The sequence below is a fragment of the Acomys minous genome (assembly GCF_964271855.1).
Source record: "Acomys minous genome assembly, chromosome: 5".
Classification (NCBI taxonomy): Eukaryota; Metazoa; Chordata; class Mammalia; order Rodentia; family Muridae; genus Acomys; species Acomys minous.
Genome location: NC_140494.1, coordinates 22,661,807 through 22,678,440, shown reverse-complemented (window position 1 = coordinate 22,678,440; position 16,634 = coordinate 22,661,807). Strand labels below are relative to the sequence as shown.

At 47.0% G+C, this 16,634-nt stretch overlaps 1 protein-coding gene across 14 annotated transcripts in view; it reads right to left on the bottom strand.

Annotated features, from left to right (window-relative positions):
* Positions 1 to 16,634, bottom strand: part of KIAA1217 — a 797,280-nt gene that overhangs the window by 302,042 nt on the left and 478,604 nt on the right. The window contains exon 1 of one of the 14 annotated variants that reach the window (XM_084782815.1): positions 14,844 to 14,861. The exons of the other annotated variants lie outside the window; for them this stretch is intronic. The gene's annotated coding sequence lies outside the window, so the exon portion shown is untranslated. Of the gene's footprint in view, positions 1 to 14,843; positions 14,862 to 16,634 lie in introns of those variants that run through there. 14 annotated transcript variants of the gene reach the window in all.

The following is a 16,634-nucleotide window of genomic DNA, read 5'->3' as shown; positions in this document are numbered from 1 at the left end:
TGTCCGTTCTAAGACCCCGCTGATGCCTCCCCCACCCCCTTTTAAAATCAGGCTTCTTTCACCTATTTTGGATCCGGAGGTAGAGCTCTGCAGGGCTGCCGTCTGGTCTCAGCTCTGCTGCTTGGTCACCACAAACCCAGGTGGCAACTTTTAAGTGAAAACTACAGTGTGCATGGTTTACCACTCTTGTCCCATAGTCAGCCAAGCTGTGCATGCTATGTTCCAGAGGTCCTAGACTCTCAGGGCAGAAGTCACCAGAATGTGTGAACTTTCACAGGCCCACACAATGGGCGCTGCCATCAGCCTTGGAGTGAGTATCTGGCAGAAGTGTCTTCTGCAGATTCATTTTCTGGCCCCCAGCTTCCCTAAAACGCCCTCACTCCAGACTGCAGTGGAGCCAGGCAAGAACTAAACGGGGTGCCCCGCACATAGCCAGCTGGCTGAGTCACACTGTGGTTCACTTCTCTGCTGCCTTAACCTCTCACTTGGCAAATTCAGGTTTAGGAAACTCATGAGTCTGGTTCCCACTCTACTCTCAGATGTCTGCAGGCTCTTCCTCAGCCACAGGTCTGGGCATCTTTTGTTGTCTTTTCTCACTACCGTTGCTCCAAGTGACCCCTCAGTTATTCTAATCCTTGGTGCTACACTGACATGGAGAATAAAGTCAGAATTAGTAAGGGTGAGAGGGCTTGCTTATCCCTTGTTGTAAAAAAAAAAAAAAAAACCAAACCTGAGCCAGCCTCCAGAAGAGGTGGGAGGAGCCAAGGTGAGGTCAGCGTGCTGTGCTGTGAGGGACGTGCTCCTAGGCAAGTGAGGTAGTTTATATTGCCCAGAGGAAGTGTTGCCGAGAGGAAGGTTGGGGTGACAGAGCAAAGGCTCTGGATGTCACCATAAGAAACCAGAAAGAGGGAATTCCTAGGGTCCAGGTGCAGCAGGGTGAGATGACACACCTCCCGGCAACTTTTGCACTCCTCTGCCCCCACCTCAGAAATTCCAGCTCCTTCCCTTCCATTCCCCTCTGGGCAGGAGACACAAGGGGCTTTGCGTGGACCCACTTCTAGGCTGAGAGAACTGAAACACACAGCACGTTTTCCATAGCACATCAATCCTTCCTGCCTTCGCGACCGCTTCAGGGAGTGACATCTGTGCTTTGTCCCTGAAGGGCTGAAATGGAACCCTGTGCAGGGCGCAGGCTCCACTTCCTGGAGTCCGCCCAGAGAGGCACACCTGGGACAAGCATGGTTTAACCTGCAGGGTAGGCTTGGAGTATGGAGCGTGAAAGAGGCCCAGCAAAGGGATGGGCCTTTCCTTTTCATCCCCTGGATGTCTGGAGAAGTCACATTCTCATGAAGAAATTCAAGGGCAAGCAGCACCCAAAGAGGCCTGGGGGGTCAACAATTTTCTCCCAGACTGAAACATTCCATTCTCAGGGAAGTTCCTTAAAGGAAGGAAGGAAGGTAGAAGCCAGCCCGGTCTACAAAACAAGTCCGGGACAGCCAAAGCTACACAGAGAAACTCTGCCTCGAAAACAAATAAACAAACAAACAGGGGGGGGGGGGGAAAGGAATGAAGGTAAACAACTCAAAAGAGCTTGAGGAAGTCCCTGAAACTAATCAGATTCACTAGACTACCCACCCCTCCTTAACCCCCATCCCCACCCCTCCCTGGCCAGAGTAAGCAATAAAAGCTGAGTGCCTCTAAGAAAAGCAAAGTCAAGCTGCAAAGGAGACCCTCAGACAAGTCAAGCTGCAGAGCAGTCTCTGAGACCAGACCAGCTGCCTAGGAATAAGCAGAAACCAGCTGAGCTGCCTTCAGGCTGTGCAGTGTGCGCTCCAGGTTCCCAGCTTTTGTGAGCTGTCACTCACGCTGGGGTCAGCCTCGGTGATGTAGTAGGCTTTGAGTCATTTCTGCTCCTGTGAGTAACCCCTCACCCATACTCCTGCAAATAACCTCGGGAAAGCTCATGGTTCATCAAGCTAGACTTTGGTGGTATCCTTACGCTGGTCTGTCGTGGGTTCCCTGTCTGGGGTGAGCAGACATGTGTGTTGTGTTGTGCTTCCCCGGGAAAAGTGTTATCACACAACAGGCCTGCGGCTGCGTTGGGGGGCTAAGCTACAGTGCATTAGGCTACAGTGCTAAACGGGTTTGGGTGTTTGAGTCATCCAATGACTCAGGGGACTCAAGCTCTGCATCCTCACATTTCTTAGAACTTTTGGAAACAATCATGTATCTCAGAAGTTAGTATTAACAGTATTGATTTATTTATTTATTTATTTATTTATTTATTTATGCATTCCCGTGCACAGCACTGATGGAGAGGGGTGGGTCATTATTCTCCACTGTCCAGGAGAGAAACCATCTTTGTTAGGAAGAAGTCATTGCCAGCACAGGGGGTGGACCCCATCCAAATCCTGTAGCCACTCAGCTTGGCCAGGTGAGTTTTAGGTCCCCAGGGGCTGCTAGAACTTAAAAGCCTTCATTTTCCTGCTTTTGCTGTTTTACAAACTTTACCAAGATCCACCTGCACTAGAATTTGTGGAAGATAACACTTAGTCGCAGGGTGAACCCCAGTATGCATTACACTGTCTTGGGTGTTTCCTTAGCTCAGCAAGATTAAATCCAACAAGTGGAAAGAATGGGATGAGAAAAAGTGGAAGTCAGGTGGGCAAGATGGTGCAGTGGGTAGCACACTTGCTGCCAAGTTCGGATTTGGGTTTACTCTCCTCAGAGTTTCAACCCATGGTGGAAGGAAAAAAACCAAACCAAAACTGGAAAGAAAAAAAAAAGTCTCCCCTTATGAGCCCACAATGCATACACACAAATAAGTAAATAAATATGTAAAGTAAGAAAAAGGCAAAAGTCCTCTCTGCCCCTCCAATGCCCACGCCATTCTACTGGAAGGCACATGTGAACAGGATACAGGGCATCCCGGAGCAGCCGACTGATGGTGTTCAAAGGCTTCGCTGGGCCCATCCACTTCATCACGTAGTGACAGCCTTTCCTGGGCTTCACAGCAGGGCTGTGAAGCTGACTGACTCTACCTGAGCCCTGGCAGCCTGCTCTGGGAACAGGTTGTAGACAGAGGAGCCGGTGGTCCCTAATTCTGGGACTTTTGGTGTTTCTAGGATGTGAAAATTTGGGCACTAAACTAGAAAAAGTTCTTATAAAATAGATTGGATTGATGTCTCTGTCCTCCCCACCCTGACTCGCCAGAGGCACAGAGGCAGGCAGCATGCAATGCAGAAGTGAGTCTAGGGGCGAGATCAACAGAGACGTCAGGGAAGCAGCAGGCTGAGGAGGCTGGGATGGATACACCAGTCAGGACAAGGAGTTGCCTCATGGAACTCAGAACGGTCAGCAGCTACTGCTGTACCCCAGAAGCCATGAATACTGCATCTACTCAGGGCTTAGGAAGCCGTGTCCCGCCTTTCATTTATCTCATGTTCCCTCAAAGAACGCATCGATGTACAATGAGAAATCCAAGGGCAGACTTCATTGATTGCTTATAAAATAAGACAATAAATTCAGGCCGCCTCATCTTAAACACACACACACACACACACACACATACACACACACACACACACCATGGTGTTCTTTGTCCTGTTTCTCCAAAGATTTCTATTAAGTAGCTTAATATTTTACCTTGGGGTGTAGGTTTCTAATAGTCACATAGTTGGCTTCAGGAAGCTTCCAAACAGGTAAGTGAATACATGCAGACTAAACTCAGGAAAGCAGAGAAATTTAAGTAGGAAACTGAAAATTACCCTGCTTAGGTCATTGTTCCTGAAACTGCAGCCTACTGTCTCCTCTCATCAAATTGCTCTGCATTTATATCATTACTGACTTTATACCAACTCACTAAAAGCATTAAGGTTTTGGTTTAATACTGGTAAGTTATGGGTATCAGATAACAGTTATATATTTTTCCTCGGAAGCGGTAAATTTCTAAGTAAGAAAAGTAGTTGGGTGTGCTGGCTCATTCCTGCAATCCCAGACTTAGGAAGCTACTACAGGAAGATGGCCATAAGTTCAAGGACAGCCTAAGCTATATATAGTGAGTCCTTGGTCAGCCTGGGATACAGAGTGAGATTGTCTCAAAACAATGGCACAGAATCTTAAACTAATAAATCAAAATGATCTGGGGTAAAGCTCACTGGTAGAATATGAGACCAATGTAGACGAAGTCTGACAATTTTTTCCTCATCACAAAAGGGAAAGAAAAAAGCAATTTTTTTCATTTAATTTTTTTGGTTTTTTTTTTGTTTTTGTTTTTGTTTTTTGAGACAGGGTTTCTCTGTGTAGCCTTGGCTGGCCTCGAACTTACAGGGATCCACCTGCCTATGCCTCCGAGTGCTGGGATTAAAAGTGTGCGCCACCACTGCCCAGACTGTTCATTTAATTCTTAAAATTGCTTGAGACATCACAATCTGCAACATTCTAGTTTTAGCCAAAGGTGACCAATTTGTCCCACCCATTCACACACACTTCCTATCTCAGCCCCCTTTCTGTTTCTATAATAGGATGTCCAAGGCTGGGTCTTTATAAATGAAGAGGTTCATTTTTGCTCAGAGTTCTGGAAGGCTAATAGCATAGCATGACGTCTGTTGGGCTCATGGTGAAGGCCATGTGCTTTTCCATTCAGGGCAGAAGAGCAGATGGGACAGCGGATGTGTGGGCAAGAGAAGCCTGTTCATGAAAAGGCAATGAAGGAAAGCTGAGGACACTGCAGAGCATCAGTCCTCACTCCCAGGAGAATCCATCAGCCAGCCCGTGAGGCTCCCCTCTTAAGATTCCTACTGCCTCTCACCACCGTGGTACTGGGGACCGAGCCTCAATATGAGGCAGTCTCATTGTTCAAAAACATACTGAACACTGGTAAGGGAAGCTGTGGGCTTGGGACTATTTCTCACAATGTGTGGTACTTGCTTGTATATGACCCTCCCTTATGGCACTGTGAGGTCTGCCTGCAGTAACAGCTTTCGCCACCGGTGGTCCCAGCTCTGACCACAGCCACTGAAATATTCACACTTTTGAGGGAGCTTCCTCAAGAAGCTAATGAAACTAACTTCAAAGGCTCAGAAACTCAGAAAGTTACAAGTAGCACAAGGCTCTTCCCCAACGTTGTAAAGTCAGCACCAACCCCTGGGGCAAATGGACAGTAGAGCCTTATGGAAATTGAACGGGAAGCTGCAGGGACTCAACTCTGACGAGCTGTCACCCAGGCTGGGGTGAGCGCTTTGGTGAGACAGCTGCCTTCGAGTCAGCTATGCTCCTGTGTGTATCCCCAAGAAACACAGTCATTCACCAAGCTAGACTTGAGTGGAATTCTGTCTTTGGTCTGGTGTGGGTCCCCTCTCTGGGGTGAACAGACAGTTGTCTATCGCTCACCAAGAAAAGTCACACAGTGCACATACATCCCGACTGTGTTATTTTTGCCTGATGGAGTCAGCAAGGAGTGATGAGAATGAGCAGACTGAAAAGATGACGTCCACATTCACGGAGGTAAGAGAAGGGAGGGGCTAGTTAGTGACGTCAACACAGAGCAGGGAAGGATGAGGTACCTCCTTACGGAAGAACAGGAAAACCGGGCCCCAGAGAACCACTAGAAATTTGATGGGTGCTTCACAGGGAAAAGCACGTCAAGTGCAGGAAGCCCTAAGTGTAATGGCTAATTCCTTGAAAGAGCGTGGAGGGTGGGGGGGGGGGCAGGTGGCAGTGGCTCCTAGGAAGCAGAACGTAATTTTCCACAGTTAATGGTGGGATGTGGGCAAAGATGACCAGAAGATGAATAAACGAAATGAGGCCCAATTTTGAGGGTTTTAGCATTTAAGTTGCATCTAGTAAACTATGACAAATGAATTAAACTTCTGTACTTTACTGCTCTTTTAGGTTTGCTTTCTTGGTTTGGGGGTGCTGGGCCTTGCACATGCTATTCAGTTGCTCTGCTGTTTACAAAAGAGATTTGCTAGCACAATGGAGGCTGTGTTAAAAGGAGAAAAAGAACAACAGAGAAATTGGGGTGTCATGTCCCACGTTGTGTGTCTGCCAGAAGTCATGAGCAGTGCCCCTTGCCTGCCCCTCTCCGCCTTTCCATGTACTTATATGAAAGAGCAAACACCCAGCTGCCTGCACACCTTGGCGTAAATATTTGCCCAAGTTAAAGTTCATTCATTAAACACAAGCTTAAGTCACTGTGACAATGAAATTATACCAACTAGCAGGCGGGCATCTATGTTTACTCAACAAAAGGATAAAATTCATTTCTAACAATGTGTCCTGGCGAACCAAAGTAGAGCTGGACCTAGCGGTGTGCACCTCCAATCCCAGCACTCTGGAGGCAGAGGCACGGAGTTCAGAAATCCATAGCTGTAAAGGGCTTGAGGCCAGCCTGGGCTACATGAGACCCTGTCTCAAAATCAAATAAACTAAAATGGACAGTGAGATGGCTCAGCAGGTAAAGGTGCCTGCCTCATAATGTGACAGCTTGCACTCAATCTCTGGGGCCACCCACTCCTAGAAACTGTTCTTTGAGTTCCATATATGAGCCATACCATAGCATGGATCTTTTCAACTAACTAACTAACTAACTAAACGTAATAAAAACTAAAACCCAAACAGACTAATCTAGTTTGCTTGTTTGTTGCTGTGATAAAACACTGAGCAACAGCAAATTGGGGAGAAGGGTTTATTTGATTTACTGCTTAGAATCCTAATCCATCATCAAGAGAAACCAAGGCAGGGGACTCAAGGCAGAAGATCACAGAGGAGCACTGTTGCTTCCTTGACTTTCTCATCTACCTTTTTTTTTTTCTTCTCCCGGAGTCAGAGTCTTGTTTAATAGCCCAGGCTGTCCTGAAACTCACCATGTAGACAAGGCTGAGTATCTTGCTCCATCTTGCCTCATTTTATTTTTGCAGACAGCTGACGATGCACTTACACTGGCTGGTGAGCAAGCCCCACCAGTCCTGAGGTCTCTGCCTCCTCAGTGTTGGAATCACAGACACAGCACAATGCACTTCACATGGCTGTCAGGGAGTAAACCCAGGTCCTTGTTTGTGTGGCAAGCACTTTGCCCAGTGAGCCATCTCCCTGCGTATTTGTCTTCCCAAGTCTGACTTATTTTCTTTAACGGTTCACCCGCTTTCCTGTAATGACATCCTCACATTCTCTGTGGTTGAATAGCATTCCACCGTGAACCTATACCACATGATCAGCTTATCTGCTGGTGAGCACATAGGCTGATTCCATGACTTGTGAAGACATCTTTGTGGTATGCTAATCTTGATCCTTTGAGGTATATATTTGCAGTTAAGCTGGATCTCAAGGCTCTATAGATCCTATGCGCAACCTACTCTGATTGCTAAGGAGCAACAGACAGTGTCACGACTGGATGGAACAGCAAGATCCCTTAGCATTCATCAGTCCACTTCTACAAGCTGACGTGGGTAGCTCTCCCTTCTCTACTTCATTGGGAATCAACATTGGCTTTCTTCAGCCTCTGAAGCTCTCTGGAAATACAACGCTGTGGCCTTGATAATCTGAGTTTAAGAGAAATACCCAGAATAGATCTGCCTGAGGCATGCCTAGCCTTGTTAGTAAGCCAGGCCAGTTAGGCCAGTAGGGGTACTTAGATACTTAGTTCTGGAGTAGAATCCTCCACCAGCCAAGAAAGACTGGAGATCCCCACCCTTGTCCCAGTGGTAATCTTTCCAAAGCCGGAACAATGGGCCTTTGTAACTAAGGCATTTCTTTTCTGTGTTGAAGTTAAAATCTAATTAAGTCAACTCTGATGGTCCAAAGAGAATTAGCCAGAGGAAGCTGAGCAACTGAGAGATGGGGGAGGGAAGAGCAGGGGGAACTGACAAACAGGCTGCTCCCTGGCAACAAGGTTGTTAAAATGTAACGGACATCGGTTTGTTTAGAAAGGGATTTAGTCACTTGAGGGCTACCTGGTACACCAAGGGGAAATTTTTTTTTAACCAGGAATGAAGCAAAGGCGGAGATGTATGCATTCAGGTATTTACTTAATAGTCCAAAAAAAGCTATTCTGAGCACTTGCAGGACCCCAACGGGGATGTGGTGGGAAGGATGACCAGTAAGCAGGTCCATCAGTCCACATAGGAAAACCGTGCCTGTCCGGAACAGAATGAAAATAGCGCAGCAGTGTGATCCCGGCTACGTTTCAGGCTAACGTGGGTGGAGAATGGGTTTGGGGCACGCAGAAGGGAACGATGACGTGCCAACAGGGACTAGGCAGGTGGTAAGGATCAAGGGCGCAGCGCAGACTTGAGAACCACTGAAGAGTCATGTTAGCCAGCTTCAGGAACTGATACAACCCAGGTTCCAGAAGCTGCAAAGACGGACTCACTCAGCTGAACAGCCTTGGGTTATGGGTCAGCATTCCTCCCAGGCTTTGTGAATGCCTGGGTGAGTGTGCTAAGCTCGCCAGTGTGGGGAGAGTAACGGTCACCTTAGGTGTCCCCCTCTGTTGCTCTCTACCTTATTTATTGGAGACAGTGTCTCTCTGAACCTTGAGCTCTCTGTTTGAGTAGATGTGCTGGCTAGTCTGACCTGCAATGCGCAGCACCAACCCAGTTTTTTTTTTACATGGGTGCTGGGGATCCGTGGGTCTTCATGCTTATGGTAGGTACATTCCCTAATGAGCCATCTTCCCCAGGCTGCCATGTGAGTTTTGAGCCGTCTAGGGTGGTAAGTCTCACCACATATAGTTATTCCCCAAGCAACTTTATGATTCCCTCAACATCAGCAGCTTAGCATCTCAAGTTCCAGAAAAGGGGGTGGCGGGGGGGGGGGGAGGGGCGGGGATTCAATGTCTGCAATGGTCTCCCTTGCATAGTTCAGGAATGCCTTTTGGAGTATCACATACTACACTTTGTAATATATACAGTTTTGATTAGTTATTATCAAGAAGTCCAATGGGCATTTATCAAAAAGATGCTGAAAACATTCATGGGCAAATTATAAGTAAGTACATGGCTGGGAAATCATAGCTCAAGTAGTAGAAGAGCGTTACTTTTGGAGATCCCTTCTAGAAGGTTCTAACATTTCTCATGCCTAGACATGGGTTCCATTTGCCTTTGGTACAAACCCTTGTTTAACTTCACAGGCACTGTGAAATGGACCAGATACAGAGCCTTGCTTCCTGCCCCTTGCCTGACATGGTGTAAGTACTCCAGAAATACTTGTTGCAAAAAATGAACAAATTCAAACTGTGGGCAGATTTCACCCTTCAGGTCTCCCAGCTCAGTCCTGGAGTCTCATAAGATACAGAGGGCAGCAGGGGCTCAGCGCAGCATGTGCACCTCACTCTGTACCTCCATACTCAGAGTCTGCCTTTCAGACTTAGGGCTGCCCTGGACCTCCACGTTTTTGTACCCTCAATTACTTCACTCACTGCAGTTATAGCCCCAGAGCGCCAAAGGCCACAAAGCTCTGTAAAGGAGCAGACGTTCACATAGACGTACCGCATTCTTCCACTAGAGGGCAGGAGAGTCAGGAGACTGGTCGCTGGAAGAAGGCACTGCCCTGCTGGGTATGAACTTCCTCTTGTGCCTGTGATTCGTTTTCTTATTATGAATTAGCCACAGTTCTTGATCAGGGAATGAGAGTAAGATTTCTCCATTAGGCAATCTGAAATCTCCACTTTGGGTAGTGCTTTTTTTTTTGTTTTTTGTTTTTCCTGAGACAGGGTTTCTCTGTGTAGCCTTGACTGTCCTGGACTTACTTTGTCAACCAGGTTGGCCTCAAACTCACAGCGATCTGCCTGCCTCTGCCTCCCAAGTGCTGGGATTAAAGGTGTGTGCCACCACCACTCAGCCTCTCTCTCTCTTTTTTTTTATTAATTAAAAAATTTTTTTTATGTACACATTTATATTATTGGGCAGTGACTTTTAAAGAAAGTTATAACTTAAAGCGAACCAGAGCATATTCTGAAGAATTTCCCAAATGCCGAACACCAGATGCATCCACCCCGGGTTTAGTCCACTTTGACCAGATGCATTCACATCTGTCAAGTAGGGTTGCCAGAGTTCAGAGCATAAGATGCCAAGTTAAGTTCACATTTCAGGAAAACAATAAATATAGTGTAATATATAGACATCCCAATCCCGGGGGCAATTTGTCTTTTGTTTGCTGGTCTGGCTTGGTTTCTTGAGACACAGGCTGGCTTGAACTGCCTCTTGTATCCCCAGGATAGACTCAAAACTTGAGATCCTCCTGCCTCTGCCTCCTTGGTGCTGGGATTGCAGGTAAGTGCCACCACATCCAGCTTGAAACTTGAACGTGGCGCTAGGGCACTTGGTCTTCAAGTGGACCAGGTCGATCTCCTGCTGTGGCTTTCTGTATCTTCTGGGCCTGAGGTGTTTTTCTTCACCCATTATTCACTCAGTTACCATGCTTCTTACTCAAGGTCTGGCTCGGGAGCTTCTTCTTTGCCTATTCATTAGTGCTCCTGGGGGCTGTGTGATGGAGCACGTGTCGCAGCCATCTTGACGCACCAGGGACATATGTATGGGGGTGTGAGAATGCTGATCTCCATCAGGAGTAGAAGGAAGGAGACTATGGTGATTTGAGTAAGAATGACCCCCCACCCCCCACCCCCGCCCCCGTAGGTACACTCATATTTGAATGTTTAGGAAGCGGCATATGGATGCACAGCCTTGTTGGAGGAAGTGTGCTGCTGGAGATAGACGTTGAGGTTTCAAACGCTCAAGCCAGGCCAGTGTCGCTCTCTTCCTGCTCCCTGTGGATCCGGGTGTAGAACTCTCAGCTCCTTCTCCAGCACCATGTCTGTCTGCATGATGCTGTGCTTCCCGCCATGCTGATGATGGACTAAATCTCTGAGCTCTAAGCCATCCCTAGTTAAATGCTGTTCTTTATAAGAGTTGCTGTGGTCAACATGGTGTCTCTTTATAGCAATGGAAACCCTAACTAAGACAGAGATAGATGAGAAGCGCCTGTGTGAAGGGACTATTCTAGATGTCCAAGCATACCAGGGGGAAAATAAAGCTAGGGATGCTCATACTAGGCCAATGTGGCTGAGAAGACAGGAAGTAGATTACTTTTGTTACCCACCCTCTAACCCTGTCCTCTATGCCTTCACGGATATAAGCTCCTAGCAGAAATGTAACAGACAGGATAATATAACCGAAGTCTTCAGTTTGGGTTCAAGAGTGGTAGAACTTGGAGGTCTGGCTGGAGAAGTCAGTGTGCAGGAGGTCCCACCACTCATCCCCAGCAACCTCCAAACAAACAGGCGAAGGAATAAACAAACAGGCATCTACAGAGTCAATAAATCTTAGTGCCTTGTAAAAACAGAAAACATTATCTCATCAGTCCCTTATCAGTAGTCCTCCCAGCCACTCTTCCAGCTCCCTGAAAAGTAGACAGCCCTGGATGACGCACTGTAAGTGGCTCTTCTGATCCAGGACCATTCAATGTGTGGGTTACTCAGTCACCTGAGCTCGGCTGTGTCTTCTGACCTGAACCTCCTTTCTGGTTTTGCCCATGGACTGGAGGAAAGTGTCCTGACAGACATACTTTTCTCTCTTCCCAACCTTTAGTGCGCAGCCTTCTGGGCAGGGCAGGTACCCTTCTGCCCCATTCCTAACAGCTTCGGGCTCTGAATTCCTTGGATTTGGTGGTACATGGCCACAATGCCATCCTGGAAGGAATTGGTGGGATTGGTTTCGGGGTCCATTCAAGCAGAGGGAGGCTCCTGGGATGACTGCCCAATGGCCTTCTCAGGCAGAGTCCAGGGTAGCCAAACATGAGACCCTGGCCTGGTGACAGGGACTCTTACACTTCTCAGGCTTGAGGTAGCAAGAGATAGGAGCACCCAGGACAGCCTGGAGAGAGAGTTCTGGGTGAGGGGCTCTGTCTTCCCTGGGGAAACTTAGCCAGAGGTAGACTAGAAAGGAAAAGAACCATGCTTGTTCCCTGTCTTTCAGTTTTAGACCTATGCTTGCACACTCAGACACAAACCCATCTGTGTGGTTGTGTCTGTTTTTCACCACCTTATCTCTGTTCACTGACACTTCGAGAACTCCCGTTCCCAAGGACCTATCCCTGACTGAGCTGGTCCATAATAGTAATCACCCCATGCACCAACTCTTCAAAAACTCCCGATCCCAAAGACCTATCCCCAACTGAGCTGGTTTGTAGCAGCTTACTTGAATGAATGGGACATTTGCTGATTTGGGGATGGAAGAATGTGGGCTGAACGGAGGCTAGAGCTGAGAAAGGCTCATAGGTTGGTTGCCAAGTAACCTCTGATTTTCATAAGAGGCACCAATGGCTTCTTTTGCTTCTGCAAGTGGCAGAATGTACCTCAAAATCCAGAATAATAGTGTGGCACCCATGATGCATGGGGCACCGAGGCTTAGGAGGGATTGATTTCTGAGGAGATGGTCACAGGAGGCTTGGCAATTATCATGCCCAAAAGATTTTTAAAACTAATTTTATTTATCTATTCTTATTTTGTGGTGTGTGTGTGTGTGTGTGTGTATGTAAGCATGTGGACATCATAAGACAATTTGCTATAGTAAGTTCTCTCCTTCAACCATGAACTCAGGTCATCAGGTTGGTGGCAAGTTCCCTTATCTACTAAGCCATCTTGTCAGCTTTAGTGATGGTTTTTAATAAAAACCAAAAATCAGCCCACTGCGGTGGTGCATATCTTTAGTCTCAGCACTTGGGAGTCAGATACAGGTGGATCCCTGTGAGTTTGAGACCAGCCTAGGATACACAGTAAGACCTTGGCTCAAAAACCAACCAACCACCTCCAAACAATAACAAGCATGAAATGGCAAAGCAGGTTTCCTTCAGAAACCTTCTCTGAAGCCATGGTGTGACCCAAGTCAAGTACACAGGCATGAAATGGCCACGGCTAAAAAAAAAAAAAAAAAAAAAAAAAAATCATTAATTATCCATCACCTTAGCTGCAAAATATTTCCCCTACCTTGGCTTTCCAGAGGGACAGACTTCCTTCCATCTGGACATTCAAAAACAGCCTTTCCCTTCCCTCCTCTTCTGTCCTCTTTAGGCCCACAGTGTGGGAGAACTGCAGCAGTCTAACCCTAGCTGGAATTGGTAGAGGTGGGGTCCTAATTCTGGGAGCATCCCTGCAAGATGTGCACCTCAGGCATGCTGCAGAGGTTTGTATCTGTTAGGAAGCAGAAGGACCTTTAAGGAGCCTGAGTCCAGGAGGAAGAGGAGGAGGCTGGTGCATCTTAAAGCTGATGTTGGGAGATGTTGGGACCTTGGCCCCTTGCATTCTTCTTCCTCCCCCTCCCCCTTGCGCTATCTGTCTTTCTCCCTTTCTCTTTACTGAGCAGCTTGGTCCAACATATGTTCTTTGTCATGGCATTTGCCTTTATTCAGCCCATTGCAACCTCTGAAAATGTGAGCCACAGTAAGACCTTGAGTTTGGAGACAGGGTCTCACCATGTGGTCCAGGCTGGGCTCTGCCTCCTTATAGGCAGGCACCACCAGTCCCAGCCTAACTGTCTTGTTTTTAAGTTGATCTTTCTCACATGTTCTTTCACAGCGATGGTAAACTGATTCCTACAAACTCATGGCTGCCCCAACTCTGAGCAGCCAATGAGGTTGTCTGTGCCTCTCTTTGCCTTCTTCTCTCATTTGACTCTTAGTTTGTTCAGAACTAGGGTTGAGAAAGCTGTGTTACAACTATGTGCTTTCATAACCCGCAAACTCCTCCATGGAACTTGCAGAGCATCGCACAATGGTCTTCAGTCCTGCCGGCTACAGTGGGGCACGCCTGTGATCCCAGTACTCAGGGAGGCAGAAGCAGAGGCAGAGGCAGAGGCAGAGGCAGAGGCAGAGGCAGAGGGATCACTGTGAGTTCAAGGCCAGCCTGGTCTGCAAATCAAGTCCAGGACAGCCAAGGCTACACAGAGAAACTCTGTCTTGAAAAACTAAAACCAAAAACCAAAACAAAACAATGCCTCCCCTTCACAGGTCTTCAGTCCTATGAGGGCCACATGGAAAAGACACTATGCTGTCATTACTCCATCTTGACAAAGGTTGCATAGGTAGGGGGAATAGGAGAAGATCAGTCACATGGCTCAGTGGGTGAAATTATTGTACAAGCCCAAAGATCTGAGTTCAATCCCATGAAAGGAGAGAACCAACTTCTGAAGGTCATCTTGTGACTGCCACATATATGCTATGACATGTATCACTATTGTGTGTAATAGGACACACATGTGTACACATGTGTACATGTACATGCATACACACATGTATACCACACACAATAAAATAAAGTAAAATATTAGCAAAGCAGAAGGACAATAGATGGTAGAACCTGAATTCATATCCTGGCTGTGGAGCCTAGGAACTACTCCTGTGGTTATTTTATTTTATTATTATTACTATTTTTAATTAATTTATTTTAGTTTTTCAAGACAAGGTTTCTCTATGTTGCTTTGGCTATCCTGGCACTCACTCTGTTGACCAGACTGGTCTTGAACTCAGAGATCTGCCTGCCTCTGCCTCCCAAGTGCTGGGATTAAAAGTGTACACCACCTGGCTCTTGGTTATTTTAAATTGTCATCATTATTATTAATATTGTCATACTGGGATAGGACCCAGAGAGTTTTTTTATTTTGCATGCTATATAAGCCCTGTGTCAATGAGCCATTTCTAGCCCTAAATTATTTTTAAATCAATAAATAAAAAATATCACTGTGGGTTTTTTTAGTGGAAAAAAAGATAAAAATGAAGATTGATACATTGTTACTATAATAATTATTACATTATAAAGACAAAATTAAAAAGATGGAAAGGAAAACATATACCTAGAGAGTTACGATCTGAGCCTGCCTTCTTCCCCTGCCAAATGTTAGGAGTTGAATGCCTTGCTCCTGCCTTGCTGGGCATGATAGAGCTGTCTCCATGAACACAGGGGGGTTGCTGTCACAGCTCACTTCCTTCCCCAGGGAAAAGCAGTTGAAGCTATCTCTCTTGCTCATGTGAGATCCGCAATAATTTAGAGAATTCTGCCCTGCAGATAAAGGAAGAGGAGCATTATCAGGCCTGACCACTGGGAAGAGGCAGCAGCCACAGATGCTGTATTGATAACTAGGCAAGACATGGCCAGAGCTACCCGCGTGCTGGCCCTATCATCTGCAGAGGGCTCAGCATTTGGATCACGGAGATGTGCTCTGACAGTAGATATTTAAATTGAACATTGGCATAAGAATTTTGCAGGAGACACCTATTTCTTCATGGCAGGTTTTCTCTCCAGCTAAATCTGCAGGACTCAGAAAACCAGCACAGTAGCCTTTGTTGGAGGAGAGTTAAGTTACCTGAGGGAATTTGGCACTAGAGCGTCTAAGCAATTCCCACTAAGCACTCTCTGAAGTCACTGTAAATGTTACTCCGGTCACAAACACAGAGTGAACACACTGGTCCGTTCTTGTCTTCAGTCTGTTAGGGAATTTGTTACTGTCAACTGTATATAACCTTTAGCTCAGGCCAGATGTCTCTCTCTGGCCCCCTGTCATCTATCCCAGATGTTCTTCTGTGACAATCCTGGCTCTGGAATGGGACCAGGAAGCAGTTGGCCTATGAGAGTGATGCTGGAAAGTCAAGCCACAGAGACAACATACTTCAAATATGGTACCCTGGCACTGAGGATGATGCAGCAGCAGGAAGGTAGTTCACCCTCCCCATACCCTTCTCTCCTGAAATGGGACAGAAGAGCCTCATGTAGCAGATGCCTTCACAGTTCCCAGAAACAAGGACTGTTCCTTGATCTGAAGACACAGGGATACAGAGCAGAAAGAACAAAGCCCCCAAGTCTGTTCCCATGACACCAAGCTCTATCTGATCTCCACTCAGACTTCTGCCCACTTTATCCACCCAACACATGAAAGCCCACCATCACTCCTGCCTTAGTCTTCATGTCTACAGGCATCTGTAGCTCATGAGCTGTGGGCTACGCTAGTTTGTACGCAGCTCAGTCTTTTGTTATGAGGGGGCCTCAGGCATGAGCCTAGCATAAATGAAGAAAATAAATCTTTTTCTTCTACAAGACCATCATCTCCATCGTTGATGCTCATGTGGATTTCTTTCTCTCTTTTTCTCCTCTTCCTCCTCCTTTTTTTGAGACAGGGTTTTTCCTGGCTATCAAGGCCTGGTTGTCCTGGATTTGCTTTTGTAGACCAGCCTGGCCTCAAACTCACAGAGATTTGCCTGCCTCTGCCTCCCTGAGTGCTGGGATAAAAGGCGTGCGCCACCCCTACCCAGCTGGGAGTTCTTTCACGCAATCTCTTCTCTCTCTCTTTCTCCCTCCCTCTCTCTCCCTTCTTCCCCCCCCCCATACATCCCCTCTTGTCCTTCCTCCTTCATTTATTTCTTATGCTAAGGAAGTAACCCAGGGCCTCACACAGGTAAGCACTGCTGTCCATCAGGATGTACGCTAGCCCTGCAAGAATTTCAAACCCAGGTCCAGCTGAGATGGCTCATCAGCTAAGGATGCCTGACAAGCTAAGATCCATCCAAAAGTTGTCTTCACACCTCCGTATGCACACCAGGGCACACATGTACCCGTGTTCATGCACACCACACGCCAAACGATAATAAAT